At 45.2% G+C, this 16,006-nt stretch overlaps 1 protein-coding gene across 4 annotated transcripts in view; it reads right to left on the reverse strand.

The window, feature by feature from the left end:
• Nucleotides 1-15,707, reverse strand: part of LOC139247555 (probable RNA-binding protein 46) — a 102,868-nt gene extending 87,161 nt beyond the window's left edge. Inside the window, exon 1 of one of the 4 annotated variants that reach the window (XM_070871666.1) lies at nt 15,554-15,705. The gene's annotated coding sequence lies outside the window, so the exon portion shown is untranslated. Of the gene's footprint in view, nt 1-15,090; nt 15,332-15,378; nt 15,516-15,553 lie in introns of those variants that run through there. The other 3 variants (XM_070871671.1, XM_070871672.1, XM_070871673.1) reach the window with 3 other exon arrangements.
• Between the last annotated feature and the right edge of the window lie 299 nt (nt 15,708-16,006).

Raw genomic sequence — 16,006 nt, forward strand, 5'->3', positions numbered from 1 at the left:
ACAGTTACTAACTATAGCTTAAGGGACTCTACTACAGCAATAACCAAAAGACATGGTTAGATAACATTTCCTGGTAAAGATATTGTACACCATGGTAATCTTAAGTGTGGTCTGATCAAGGTGATATTTGGGAAGAAAACCATGTGACTCGCAGATCTATTATGTTGTGTCTAGCTGCACAAATTGCCAGATGGTGCTACTGAAAGTCATCGCCTTTTTCTTCAGTATCCTCTTCCTCAGTCATAGCCAGCATCCAGGTGCTAATGTTCCATCCTTGGGTGTACTAAATTATGGTATTATGTTGCAAACCACCATCACCATACAGGAAACTTGATGCAGTCAATAAGGGTGCCCTCAAATACAGGCATCGGACGCACTGATTTAGCACACCAAGCGCCTGCTCTATCATAGCATGGGGATTGATGTGGCTCTAGTTGTAGCGATGTTCTGCCAGGGTGCGAGGGTGACATAATGGGGCCATCAGTCAGGTGTTCAGATGATAGCCTTTGTCATTCAGTTGGAAAGTTGGTAGCACATTCCACTCCCACAATATGGTGGCATCATGGCACCTCTCTGGGACTGCACATACATCGGTTATCCTCATGTGATGCTGGCTGAAAAGCTGAACATTCAGCAAGTGAATTCATTTTAATTAAAGAATGCGGCATGGGGAGGTACCCTAATGGCCAAATATGCATTTGGGGAAAGCCAACAATTCCTGAGAAGCGATCAGCCAGCATGTTGCCAGCTGCTGTCCAGGAGGAAAGCTATGTATGTGCTGGTCTTCCAAAATAACATGTACGTAACCTATTGAATAAAGGAATGGATGGCAGATTGGTTAATATACACCATATCACCTGCGGCCTGGAAGGGACCAGAGGAAAGAAGAAGTTTGGGGTAGTCATAATTTTGACGGGCACTGGCCTTCTCGTATATTGTGTCCTTCTCATGTATTGGGCTCCACGTGAACCACAGCCGCCATAGGCACAGCTCCTCTGAGAACTTAAGGTAAGTGAGCGAGGTACACCTTCTGAGTTGGGCACGGTAGGCTTCTTGCTCCTCCCTTTCTTCGCTAGATTCTTGCACCCTCCTCACCTGGTTGTGGCTCTCCATATTATGCTACTGCCTCTCTCCCTCCTCCACCAGCCATGCAGGGATAGCCAAAATGGCTCCCATTTTAATCAGACCTTTTCAAGACCAGGAAAAGTCTGCTGCAAATTCCCCCACAAATATACAACACTTTGGAGAAAACAATAATTTCTTCGCAAACAGGTCCTATGATTCAGCTACTTATCTATAACCATCCCTATAAATAGCGCTCCAAACACACAGGCGGGCCACGATTTTGCGGGCTAAGTGCAGCCGAGATAAGTGACGGACTGCAAACCCGCTCCCGGTCCCATCGCAATCTATTGAAGTTATTTTGTCATGATTGGGCTGACAAATTGCTGCAAACACTGACAAGCACTGCACAGAGGTGCATGGCTGCACCCAGACTCTCCATGACTCCTTCCATATACAGCGAGGTTCTCTTCCCATCCAATGGGAGGAAGAGATCTCCCTAGGACACCAATGCACCCTGATTGCACATTGTATAGGAAGGCACAAGTAGGGATGTCATCAGGAGAACCTGGCTGCAGTGGCGCAAACCTTTCAATGATCTCAGTAGATCATGAAACGTTACGGCAAAGCCACACCAAACCTCATCCTGCTGTGCCTTTCATCACATCCCCATCACTCTGCCTTCCCGACTCTACTGGTGCACATCCTTCCTCACACCAATTTACCTTGCACCTCCAACCATCCATCTATCTCTATCTACATTATCACATCCTCATCTCACTAGCCACCCCTCACACTCACCCTCATCCTTGTCCAATCATACCAACTAACAGCACACAAGGGTAGGAACTTGGGTCTTTTAGCCAATGTTCATGTAGAGTTTCTGCTAATGTATTGTCAAAGATTGAAAACTTTATTTTGAACACTTTGCCTTCTTGTAGACAGATTTATGTGCATTTTGGATGTGGCTTAGTGAGTTGTCATGAATAGTGAGACATTAAGGGCACCCCCCTCCCCCCCCCCGCAATGGTGATGAATGTGAAAGGAATAGTTTGGGCATTGCAGGGATGTTTTATGGTGGTGGTGTGGGGTGGTGCCAACCTGGCACATCATGTGGCAGCCAGGGTGTACAGTGTCAACTGAAGTAAATCTGGCCATGTCGAGGCCATCCATGGCCTCCCAGGCAGCAATGTAGTCAGGTGCTGATGCCCTGATTCCTGTGCAGCATCAAGTGATTACGGAGAAAGTTGGTGATGTTGTTGGTGCTGCTGGTGATTTTGGTGTTGGGGCTGATCTTGGTGGGATTCTGAGGAGCAAGACAAGTTTTTTTCAGGGGCACCGATGCTGCTGGAATAGATGGCAGCTGAAGTTGAGAATGACAGAAGCGATCTGTCAACGGTGAGAGAGGTTGCTCCAAGGTGACAGTGGATAGCTTACTCCAAACACTTGCTACCTTCCTAAAGCTGAAAAGTAAGGCTCTAGCTTCTAAGAAAGTGAACAGTTGTGAAATGGTAGCTTTTATACCACTTTTGCAGCTGTCACCTATTCAAAGCAATGGAAAGTTGTTGAAAACCCAACCTACTTACCTGACGTGATCCCAAAGCAATGTGAACCTCATAAAAATGTTGGGAAAATGGTTAGTAGGTGGTGGCATGCTGTTCCACTGCCTTTAAACACCCTCTTAACTATTTCAATTGGCGCACCCGCTTAGTGCCGGGTCTGTAAAGCGCAGACAGGCCCGGCACTTGGGAAACTTACATGGCGACGGGTTCAGAGCGGGATACTGCCCCGCTGTCAGTCTTTTAGATTTTGATAGCAGACCCGCCTCTGAACCGACCCTCTTGAGCGCCGGCAAAATCCAGCCCACGGCTTCCGACAATGCCCATTTTCATGTGCGGGTGCTGCTCTCAGTAGTAGTCCCGCTGAATTACCTGAAAATTGGAACAGAGCCCTATCTGCATGATAGGACCCTATTTTAATAATGATGGTACTGGATTCAGGCAATCACCTGGGCTGCACGGATCCCAAGAGTCAAGATGGCAGCGGCCACCATGCAAGTGCAAATGGAGCAGCAAATACTGTGCTGCCATTTTATCCGTTTGTACCTGTCAGTGAGTGAAAATTGGCCCCCACAAGTTTAACTACACTTGCAGTGCAAATTTATTGCTATTGCCATATAACCTTCACAGTACGTCAACTGTTTACCATGAAGCATCCTTCCACAAAGGTAACTTTCCACAAAATAAAAATATTGGGCTGTAAATTCCTTTGCACAACATTTGGGGCAGTAACTATGGAAATGTGAGAAAATTATCAGCAGGCAATAATCCTTTTTTGATCCCGGGAACTTCAGCTTTAGCTCTCCAAGAGGGAAGTGAAGCGCGAAATCAAGCGCTAACCACTTCTCTTAGGGCACTAAAGTGTGAGAGAAGGACGGTAGCAGCAGAGCACTGAAGAATGTTCAGTGCAGTGCTGCATGAGAGGCTCCTTCACTCGCTTAAAGCGAAAAGTCAATGATGGTTTGCAACACTCTTCTTCTTAGTTCTGGGACCTGCGCGACTTCCATTACAGCCCCAATCATTCTCAGTGAGTGGAGGGCACAGGCATCATGCAGCAATGAGGCTTCCAAAATTTTCAGCAGGCACCAGACTGATGCAAAGAATATAGTTTGGCCGACCTGACCACCACTGCCTTTAATTTCACTTTTAGATTGGTTTAATTTGCAGTGAACTACTAGGCAGCTGTTTGGTGTTTAAGTAAATTTTAGTAAGTAAATTAATTTAAGGGTTAAGTCATGGCAGGAGAGCTCTGACCTGTGTCATGCTCCTCCTGTGCTATGTGGGAAGTCAGGGACACTTCCAGTGTCCCTGACGACTATGTGTGCGGGAAGTGTGTCCAGCTGCAGCTCCTGACAGACCGCATGAAGGCACTGGAGCTGCGGATGGACTCACTCTGGAGCATGCGCGATGCTGAGAATGTTGTGGATAGCACATTTAGTGAGTTGGTCACACCGCAGGTAAGGGTTAGGACAGATAGTGAATGGGTGACCCAGAGACAAGGCAAGAGCAGGAAGGTAGTGCAGGAGTCCCCTGCGGTCATCGCCCTCCAAAACAGATATGCCGTTTTGGATACTGTTGGGAGAGATGACTTACCAGGGGAAGGCACCAGCAGCCAGGTTCATGGCACCATGGGTGGCTCTGCTGCACAGAAGGGCAGGAAAAAGAGTGGGAGAGCTATAGTGATAGGGGACTCTATTGTAAGGGGAATAGATAGGAGTTTCTGCGGCTGCCACCGAGACTCCAGGATGGTATGTTGCCTCCCTGTTGCAAGGGTCAAGGATGTCATGGAGCAGCTGCAGAACATTCTGGAGAGGGAGGGTGAACAGCCAGTTGTCGTGGTACATGTAGGTACCAACGATATAGGTAAGAAGCAGGAAGAGGTCCTATAAGCTGAATTTAGGGAGCTAGGAGTTAAATTAAAACGTAAGACCTCAATGTAGTAATCTCTGGATTGCTACCAGTGCCACGTGCAATCAGAGTAGAGGGAGCAGGATAGTTAGAATAAATACGTGGCTTGAGCAGTGGTGCAAGAGGGAGGGATTCAAATTCCTGGGACATTGGAACCAGTTCTGGGGGAAGTGGGACCTGTACAAAAGGGATGGTTTGCACTTGGGCAGGATTGGAACTGATGTCCTGGGGGTAACATTTGCTAATGCAGTTCGGGAGTGTTTAAACTAATATGACAGGGGGATGGGAACCTATGCAGCGAGACAGGGCGAAGTAATATGGAGTCAGAAACAGATGGTAGAAAGGTAAAAAGCAATAGTGGAAGGCCGAGTAAACAAAGGCAAGAAATAAAAAGGGCCACACTACATCATAATTCTAAAAGGACAAAGGGTGTTAAAAAAACAAGCCTGAAGGCTTTGTGTCTTAATGCAAGGAGAATCCGTAATAAGGTGGATGAATTAACTGTGCAAATAGATGTTAACAGATATGGTCTGATTGGGATTACAGAGACGTGGTTCCAGGATGATCAGGGCTGGGAACTCAACATCCAAGGGTATTCAACATTCAGGAAGGATAGAATAAAAGGAAAAGGAGGTGGGGTAGCATTGCTGGTTAAAGAGGAGATTAATGCAATAGTTAGGAAGGACATTAGCTTGGATGATGTGGAATCTATAGCCCCAAGTTTCCACATGATTTGCTCCTGATTTTTAGGAGCAACTGGTGGAGAACGGAGTATCTTAGAAATCGCAATTCTCCACATTTAAGTTTTCTGCAGTTCTAGTCATGCAGAACAGTTTCACTTTGGAACAGAATTTTGTTTTCAAAAGGGGGCGTGTCCGGCCACTGACGCCTGATTTGAAAGTTTCCACAGTGAAAACGTACTCCAAACTAACTTAGAATGGAGCAAGTGAAGATTTTTGTAGGCCTGAAAAAACCTTGTCTACACATTAAAAAATCAGGCGCAGGTTACAAATTAGGCGTCCGGAACAAGGTGGGGGGGGGGGGGGGGGGAGGGAAGTCATTACATTCTACAATAAATCCTTAGTTATACTTATACAAATAATTCCAACCTGAATAAAAATTTATAAGCAAAGAAAAGATTAAATAAACCATGTTCCAACCTGTGTGAAAGTGCTTCAGGCAGGGAGAAGGCTGCAGGAAGCTTCACAAGTTGAGGCAGCCGTTCCCGACGGCAGGGGGGGGGAGGAGGCAGCCGTTCCCGACAGCAGCGGGGAGGAGGCAGGGAGGAGGCAGCCGTTCCCGACGGCAGCGGGGGGGGAGGAAGCAGTGAGGAGGCAGCCGTTCCCGACGGCAACGGGGGGGAGGCAGTGAGAAGGCTGCAGGAAGCCTCAGAGGTTGAGGCAGCCATTCCCGACGGCAGGGGTGGGGAGGCCCCCCTGCCGTCGGTCGGGCCCATCGGGAAACGGCTGCCTCAACTTCTGAGGCGTCCTGCAGCCTTCTCACTGCTGTAAGAAGCCTCAGTGCTGATCATGGAAGGGCAATGTGGTTTTATTAAAAAATTATAAAAATTGAACAGCTACAAAGAACGACAAAAATGGCCGAGTGCCAATGTTTCCTTCACACTGCGCGTGCACGAACACTTCAACACGCACGCTCAGGGTTGCCGGCACGAAAAAAAATAATTTAAATGGTACCCGCCCCCTCCTACTTACAAAATCAGCGCGAGTGGTAGGCTCCGCCCCCTGGGCGCCGCGCCAAGCTGGCATCGAGCTGCAAAGCGCTCGAGAATAGCGCATTTATTTTTCAGGCGCCGTTTTCGGCACGAAAAACGGGCGCCCAGCTCGGAGGGGCGCCTGTTTTGCCGCATGTGGAAACTTGGGGCCAATATGGGTAGAGCTGCAGAACACCAAAGGGCAAAAAACTTTAGTGGGCGTTGTGTACAGACCTCCAAACAGTAGTAGTGATGTTGGGCAGGGCATCAAACAGGAAATTAAGGGTGCATGCAATAAAGGTGCAGCAGTTATCATGGGTGACTTTAATATGCATATAGATTGGGCTAGCCAAACTGGAAGCAATACGGTGGAGGAGGATTTCCTGGCGTGCATAAGGGATGGTTTTCTCGACCAATATGTCGAGGAACCAACTAGGGGGGAGGCCATCTTAGACTGGGTGTTGTGCAATGAGAGAGGATTAATTAGCAATCTCGTTGTGCGAGGCCCCTTGGGGAAGAGTGACCATAATATGGTGGAATTCTACATTAGGATGGAGAATGAAACAGTTAATTCGGAGACCATGGTCCAGAACTTAAAGAAGGGTAACTTTGAAGGTATGAGGCGTAAATTGGCTAGGATAGATTGGCGAATGATACTTAAGGGGTTGACAGTGGATGGGCAATGGCAGACATTTAGAGACCGCATGGATGAACTACAACAATTGTACATCCCTGTCTGGCGTAAAAATAAGAAAGGGAAGGTGGCTCAACCGTGGCTATCAAGAGAAATCAGGGATAGTATTAAAGCCAAGGAAGTGGCATTCAAATTGGCCAGAAATAGCAGCGAACCCGGGGACTGGGAGAAATTTAGAACTCAGCAGAGGAGGACAAAGGATTTGATTAGGGCAGGGAAAATAGAGTACGAGAGGAAGCTTGCAGGGAACATTAAGATAGACTGCAAAAGCTTCTATAGATATGTAAAGAGAAAAAGGTTAGTAAAGACAAACGTAGGTCCCCTGCAGTCAGAATCAGGGGAAGTCATAACGGGGAACAAAGAAATGGCAGACCAATTGAACAAGGACTTTGGTTCGGTAGTCACTAAGGAGGACACAAACAACCTTCCGGATGTAAAAGGGGTCAGAGGGTCTCGTAAGAAGGAGGAACTGAGGGAAATTCTTATTAGTCGGGAAATTGTGTTGGGGAAATTGATAGGATTGAAGGCCGATAAATCCTCAGGGCCTGATGGACTGCATCCCAGAGTACTTAAGGAGGTGGCCTTGCAAATAGCGGATGCACTGACAGTCATTTTCCAACATTCCATAGACTTTGGATCAGTTCCGATGGAGTGGAGGATAGCCAATGTAACCCCACTTTTTAAAAAAGGGAGAGAAAACAGGGAATTATAGACCGGTCAGCCTGACATCGGTATTGGGTAAAATGATGGAATCAATTATTAAGGAAGTCATAGCAGCGCATTTGGAAAGAGGTGACATGATAGGTCCAAGTCAGCATGGATTTGTGAAAGGGAAATCATGCTTGACAAATCTTCTGGAATTTTTTGAGGATGTTTCCAGTCGAGTGGACAAGGGAGAACCAGTTGATGTGGTGTATTTGGACTTTCAGAAGACTTTCGACAAGGTCCCACACAAGAGATTAATGTGCAAAGTTAAAGCACATGGGATTGGGGGTAATGTGCTGACGTGGACTGAGAACTGGTTGGCAGACAGGAAGCAAAGAGTAGGAGTAAATGGGTATTTTTCAGAATGGCAGGCAGTGACTAGTGGGGTAAGGTTCTGTGCTGGGGCCCCAGCTGTTTACATTGTACATTAATGATTTAGACGAGAGGATTAAATGTAGTATCTCCAAATTGCGGATGGTACTAAGTTGGGTGGCAGTGTGAGCTGCGAGGAGGATGCTATGAGGCTGCAGAGTGACTTGGATAGGTTAGGTGAGTGGGCAAATGCATGGCAGATGAAGTACAATGTGGATAAATGTGAGGTTATCCACTTTGGTGGTAAAAACAGAGAGACAGACTATTATCTGAATGGTGACAGATTAGGAAAAGGGGAGGTGCAACGAGACCTGGGTACATCAGTCATTGAAGGTTGGCATGCAGGTACAGCAGGCGGTTAAGAAAGCAAATGGCATGTTGGCCTTCATAGCGAGAGGATTTGAGTACAGGGGCAGGGAGGCATTACTACTGTTGTACAGGGCCTTGGTGAGACCACACCTGGAGTATTGTGTAGTTTTGGTCTCCTAACTTGAGGAAGGACATTCTTGCTATTGAGGGAGTGCAGCGAAGGTTCACCAGACTGATTCCCGGGATGGCTGGACTGACATATCAAGAAAGACTAGATCAACTAGGCTTGTATTCACTGGAGTTCAGAAGAATGAGAGGGGATCTCAAAGAAACGTTTAAAATTCTGACGGGTTTAGACAGGTTAGATGCAGGAAGAATGTTCCCAATGTTGGGGCAGTCCAGATCCAGGGGTCACAATCTAAGGATAAGGGGTAAGCCATTTAGGACTGAGATGAGGAGAAGATTCTTCACCCAGAGAGTGGTGAACCTGTAGAATTCTCTACCACAAAAAGTTGTTGAGGCCAATTCACTAAATATATTAAAAAAGGAGTTAGATGTAGTCCTTACTACTAACTAAGGGGATCAAGGGGTATGGCGAGAAAGCAGGAATGGGGTACTGAAGTTGCATGTTCAGCCATGAACTCATTGAATGGCGGTGCAGGCTCGAAGGGCCGAATGGCCTACTCCTGCACCTTTTTTCTATGTTTCTATGTTTAATTATCGCTCCCCAAGCAGCCAGCCGAGGTGACAATGCCTCTTGTTGCTTGTTGACGGTCGGCAATGCAGCAGGGGGCAGGAACAAATTTCTCATCTGGGGCGGTAACATAGCACTGTGCACTTGATGACAGCACGACCTACGGGGCGCTAGAGACCGAGGCTGTAAGTCTTCGCGGCAGCCAAAACCACCAAGGAAGTTTGTCGCGCCCAGTCGGTAACCCCAGCTGAATTTCTCCATTATCTTAAATTTTTAAAACCTTAGCTCAAATAAACTTAAAAATTAGTACAAATAAGGTGCAAAATGGATGTCAGTGATTTATCCAAAGATGAATCACCAATGCATCTGGCTTGCACACTTCACTTGTTACTCTCTACCTTAACCACTATCTTTCTCCTCTGACCTTTAAAGGGCCTTCATATTCTCAGCAATAACAAATTAAGAAAACATGTTGGGGACCGATATCACATTTGCATTAGAAAATAAATTGTTATTGTAAAAAGAAATTCTAGTTATTCGTTTTAAGTGCCAGTCTTGGCTCAGTGGTAGCATTCTTGCCCCCGAGTCAGAAGGTAACAGGTTCAAGCCCCCTAGATTGACAATTCAGTGCAGTACTGAGGGAGTGCTGTACTGTCGATGGTGCGGTCATTCTGATGTCATTAAACCGAGGCCCTGTCTATCCACTCACATTGATGTAAAGTATCCCAGTGAAGCAGGAGAGTTGCCCAATATTTAACCCTCAACCAACATCATTATTAAAAAATATTAAGAATCATTGCTGTCTGTGGTACCTTGCTGTGTGCAAACTGGCTGTCGTATTTCCCAATATTACAGCAGTGACTACACTGCAGAAGTACTTCACTGGCTTTAAAGTGATCTGGGAAGACCTGAAGTCATGAAAGGCATTACATAAATGCAAGTTTTTTCTGGTTTAAAAAAAAAATCACAAAATCTCCAGCTATTATGAATTAAGAGCTTTTTCACTCTACCAATATTTTTCAGAGGTCTGTAAAAATAAAGAGGTTTATAAAAATATGCAGAGGAATGAATAATTATCAAAGTACCTTTTTGTGGGTGAAATAATAAAAGTATGTTTGTACATTTAAATAATGTTAATCATGACAATCCTTGAAAAGTTCCTTACTTATTTGAGATTTTCATTTCTATCTTTTAATTTGTTCTATTCCTTTCACTTCAAATTTACAGTTTCCCTTTCTTTAATTTTCCATTTATTAATTTTCACCAGATAAAAACACCTTCCTTGTCCAATAGTACTTGCAATTGTACCATTTTGATGGCGCAGTCGCACCATAATAACCTTCACCATCAAAATGTCTCATATATGTAATTATAGACAGTCGCAAAATCGAGATACCCTGACTTAGTGACTGCAATCAAGAGATTGTACAAGAGTTAGCAGATATATTTCAAGAAACTAGTTTGTTAGTGTCCCCCTGTGGCAACAGTAGAGTTCTACAGCACAACAAAACATCCACGTTCCAAAAATGTTCTGTTGCTCTGCTGGAAAACACAGAAAGGAAAAAAATACGTTTTGTCTCCACTAATGCAAAACCTGAGGACAAGAAAGCTCCTGTATAAATGCAGAATATATAGCAAGCAAATATTGTAACAAAACAATGGATTCAAATAAGCAAACTTCACATGATTTTTGAATCCCGGACTTTGTTACTGTTTTGAAATACGCTTCTAGTGCTTTCCATTTACAGAATATGTCATTTGTCTTTTCTTTTATAAAATAGTGAACCTGATGCTAATCATGGTCCAAGTGATTTTTTTTCCTTTGGATTTATTTATATCAATGACTTAGCACCAATGAAGCTGATGCAGCATACAAGTATGATCTCGTCAATGATATCCCTGTGCACTATATAACCTTCAGTGCTCCAACAACGTCTAATTTTTATTACCTTTTCCTAATCTATCATGACATTGCTTTCATTTGTTTTTCTTTATACCATAGTATAAAAAACACCTTCAGGATCTGTTTTCAGGTCTAGCTTTGTTCCTTATTTTACACAGGCGAAGTTTTTGGGACACATTATAATGGGCATAAAATTGAGGTTGGAGGCTTCCTTCGTACGAACGCCTCCAACCCGAAAAAAATCTACGAATCTATCTATTGGTCTTGGAGAAACGCAAGATCTCGGTCGGAGGCCTAGATTTTCTGCGCAGCACATGGGGACCTGTCTTTGCGATACGCAAGTCCAAGCTGGAGTCACGTGGTCCTGGACAACCAATCACGATGCAGTATTTTCACTGACAATGGGAACTCCGTTTGTGCGAGTTCCCATTACTATCAATGAGAAAATCCCCTAAAACACCCAAACACAGCATAATAAATAAAACACCTCACATATTTAAAATTAATTGAAATTAATTGCAATTAAAAGTTTTAGGAAAAAAAATTTCCGTAATTTTTTTTAATGTCTTTTAATAATGTTAAAAATAAACTTACCTTAATAGACAGGGTTTTTACTATAAAAATGTGTATTTAAATTTAATTTTTATATGTTTTAAAACTCTTACGCTGGTAAAAGTAGGTTATGCGCCTGCTTTCACCACGCGTAAAAGTTTGAAGGAGATTCGCTGACAAGAGATGGGCATATAGCCCAATCTCTCCCGCGCGAATGTCCTTCTCCCGGGGATGAGGATTTGACAAATCGGAAAAGCTGGTTTTCGGTGTTTGCGCATCGCACCCCAAAAACTGCTTGTGCAAGGCCTCGCCGGGTCCGTGCGCACTTCTCACCGACCCAGCGAGGCCGGAATTTTAGCCCCATTATATTCTATTTTCAGCGAGATTTATTTTTTTTCGGTGTTGATGGGTATTATGGAAAACAGCAATGAATGACAGATTTAATTTGATTACCATAGGATTAGAACTTCAATGGCAGCTGTATTTCACTGTTAGAAGAATATTATACCTTATACACATTATTGTTTTACATACGATTTTCCCACTCTACTTTGTGAATTAAAACTGAGATAAGACTTTCATCCCATTCATTCTTAGGTCCCAGAGGTGAAAGAAAAGCCATTCATTGGGCCCAAGTTTCCGCCCTCTGTAAAAACGGCGCACCTCCATAAGGTGCGACGACTCGCTGGAATAAAAAGGGCGCCAAAAACTTACTTTGTGATTCTCCAATCTCCACAGGACGTCTTCGTGCTCGGTGTGGCACAGCACAATGGTGGACCTCTGCACATGCGCGCTAGAGTGTGCTCACATGTGCAGTAGCTGCTCGCCCCTGAGGCTGCGTGGGAGGGGCACGAAGCACACCAGCCCTAGCCCTGGCCGAATGGGCTCCCCGGGTGAAGATTGGGACTCGGGCCTCCCTCCCGTTCAGCTTCTCCCACTCCGTCCAGATCTGCCTCTCCCCTACCCCCTCCTCCCGTTCAGTCCTTCCCCCTTCCTCTCCCCCCTCCCTCCACGTCGTCGGCAGGGCCTGCCCACCCGGCATCTCACTGGGGGCGGGCCCCGCCCAAAGTGTCGCCGGCGGCGGCCCATTCAGTCTCTCTCCCCCCCCACCTCGCTGTCAGAAACACACAGAGAGACACTGACAAGAGAGAGAGAGAGAGAGAGAGACACTGACAGAAGCAGAGAGGGAGACACTGGGGGCAGCGCCCCAGCACGCTGTCGGAGGGCTCCCAGTGCTGCAGTAAGTGAGTAGAAACTTAATTTTTTATTTATTGTTTTTTAAATTTTTTTTTATTGATTTATTGATTTATTTATCATTTATTATTGATGATGGCTCTTTATTTGTAAAAGTGAAGTGTTTAATGTTTGTAAACTTCCCTCCCCCCTCCCCCACCTCTCATTCCCTACGCCTGATTTGTAAGTGCAGGCATGGTTTTTCTGAGCGTACAAAAATCTACACTTGCTCCATTCTAAGTTAGTTTGGAGTAAGTTGCCTCGGCCCCAAGCTCTGGAGTTTCCTGCCTAAACCTCTCCGCCTCTCTTTCCTCCTTCAAGATGCCTTTTTAAAACATACCTCTTTGGCCAAGCTTTTGGTCACCTGTGCTAATTTCTACTTAGGCGGCTCAGCGTCAATTTTTAAAATCTCATAATACTCCTGTGAAGCGTCTTGGGACGTTTCACCACATTAAAAGGTGCTATATAAATAATACAAGTTGTTGTTGTCCAATATAGTTTGGTTAAGGCCAATTCATAGCATCAGAGCGTTGAAGTATGAAAAAGACTAGAAAAGTTTGGACATTTTAGTTGTGCAAGAAAGCAACAGGTGATCTTATAGAAATACATCAAATAGTAAGTTATATAAAAGCTAAATCTTAACATGACTTCAAAGTATAGGTCAAAGGGTAAATTTAGGATTTATATCAGGAGGTTCATCTTCACAACAAATAATCAACAAATGGGCTGGATTTCTAGCAGGGTATTGGGAGTTACAAATTCTGGTGCCATTTAAGGAACAGTTGCATCCATGGAAGGAGAGGGGGAACTATAGAGTCTTTCTGGATGGATGAGTCATTACTTTCTTCATTAAGATCAAAACTGTGATCTAATGATTCCACCAAGATTGATTCGACAAGGTAAAAGAAGCCCTAGGTGCAACTTTGGTTCCCAATACTTCGTAGTTTTTTTTTCTCACAAAGTACTGGAAGGGGTTTTCAGACCATATCACAAGGTTAACCATATTTTCTGCTTTTTTAAAAGACCTGAGCTTGAAGTTCATGTTTTAGTTATAGCAGCAGGATAAAAATGGAGGTAATTATCGAATGTATTTCCTTTCTCAGTTTATTTTTCTTATTGCTTCCAGAACTGATCAATGCTGAAGACACCTTGCTTCTTGAATAAAATGGCCAGCACTTTCTGAAAGCACAAGAGACAATTCAACTTGAACCTAATCTCCAACATGGATATATTAGGTTGCTGTCATTTCACAATGTATTAAAATATTAAAAAGGCTGAAATTATTTATTGCAGATCAGCAGTAATGGACAGACAACTAGGGCATAACCAATACAAACTTACCTTGTACCTGCCAAGAGCAGTTCCAAAGTTATTGTCAAATATTGATATCAAACACTTGAGTTGAAAGGCATCCTTGATTAAGATACATACCCAATCTCAGGGAACAAGATGCATTACACTACCTAAGCCTCCTCCTCTAACAGTGTTCGTCCTCACTCCTGTGACCTATACAGTCCTTAAAAATTGCTTTCTCTTGCTTCAAGTGGCGTCAGCAAGTCTTGATAGAGAAATTGAGACAAAGGAAGCACAAACCCGTATCATGCACAACTATTGAAGACACTTTGTTTAGCCCTCCATAAACAGTGAAACACGCTCAAACACATAACTAATTAAATCCAGGTTATCAAAACAAGGGCCCAAAATGAAGAAAAATGTTCACATAGACTTTTTGAAACATCAACTTTGAGGTGTTCCTCTCTGCTGCTTATTGCTGTAGTATGACTCTGTAATGAAGAATGTGACTTATGGTGAACATAGTTGTAACATGAACGTAATTATGCCAGCACTATTCACTGAGGCTTGCAATCCATATAATTGGTTTCCCCACAAAAAAAATGAATCCGTTTCCAGTGATTTGTCTTGGCCACGGTTGTGATTTACAGTAATTCCTATTCTTTGTTAAAGGGCGCGTGTGAGAAGAGTGCGCATTTTCTGTTGGTTTAAACAAGTCATTGCAGTCAGAATAGGCACGGTTCCTTGGTTAAACGGGTATAACATTATTTTGGCTCGTTTTTGAATTCTAAATCTAACGGCGACCTGATCTGGACGGGCTGCTGACTTTCCAAATCACCTCATTATAAAAAGGAACAGAAAACGAGCCCCCACCCTCCCTACCACCGAACAGCGATACCCTTGAAATGAAGGCGGGCCGTTAACTCGACGGTCAAGACGAGCATCGTGTGGCGGCAGCGCGTGGCGCGGCGCGGCGGGCCTCGGGGCCATGGCACGCCGCGGTTGCCGGGTTCTTTTCCAGTTAAACGGTTTCGTGTTCGGGGAGGCAGCGCGCGCGCCAGCGGGAACCGGGCCGAAACCCTTTATTCAGCTCACTTGTGTTCGAGACGGGGCAAAGGAGGTGAGGCTGGGCCGCGCACATGGGGCTGATCGAAAGTTGAATCCACCCTTCTCCTCACAGGGGTCCCTCAAGGACCTGAATTTCCACAGCGAGGGAGGCTTCGTGCTCGTGCGTCTGGCGGGGTGGGGTTGTTGGTGTCGAACTAAAGTCGACGCCAGCCAACCGCGCCCCACCCATCCATGTTTCTGCTGTCGCCGGACAACGCGGTAGCGCAATCGCGAGAAAATCTTGAATTTTAACCAAATTAAAAGCGGCGGTCCAACCGGATGAGACTGCTGCTCGAGAGAGAGGGAATAAAATAGCAATGATCGGTGTTTGTCCATCGCCCGCTGTGACGTCAGTGATCTACCGATTAGTTCGAGGCGAGAAAAAAATTAAACCGAAGTAAACTTTTGGCGTCGTCTCCTCCACCAAGTGCTGGTTCCGGCCCCGCCTCACCTTGTTTATTCTACGCTCCGGCTCTGAAGAAAGCGCCCGCCGCGTCCTCCGCCTCTGGGTGTTTCCAACAAACAACAAAACTCGGCCACTGACGTCAGCAAACGCGGACCCCTCCTCACACGAGGCAGAGAGCGAAGGGGGCATCTGGCGCTCAGACTGCTCCCGATTGACAAGCTGCTCGACCAATGCCTACTGCGGATCTGGCAGCTCCCTATGTAGCCAATCAGAAGAGGCGAGGGGCGGGAGCAGGACAAAACGAGTGGCAAATTGAGTTTATGCGAAGCGAGGCAAGTGGTTGCGGAGAGAGGGTGAAATAAGCTGAAAAGGGAACACAAGAAAATATGAATCAGAAAACGGAGGAGATTATTATTCTGTGAGTCCCTACAGCTCTCTGGGGCAGAAAATTCCATTGATTTATAACCCTCTGAGAGAAGAAATTTCTCCTCACCTCAG

This window comes from Pristiophorus japonicus, chromosome 2 (assembly GCF_044704955.1).
Source record: "Pristiophorus japonicus isolate sPriJap1 chromosome 2, sPriJap1.hap1, whole genome shotgun sequence".
NCBI classification, from domain to species: Eukaryota; Metazoa; Chordata; class Chondrichthyes; family Pristiophoridae; genus Pristiophorus; species Pristiophorus japonicus.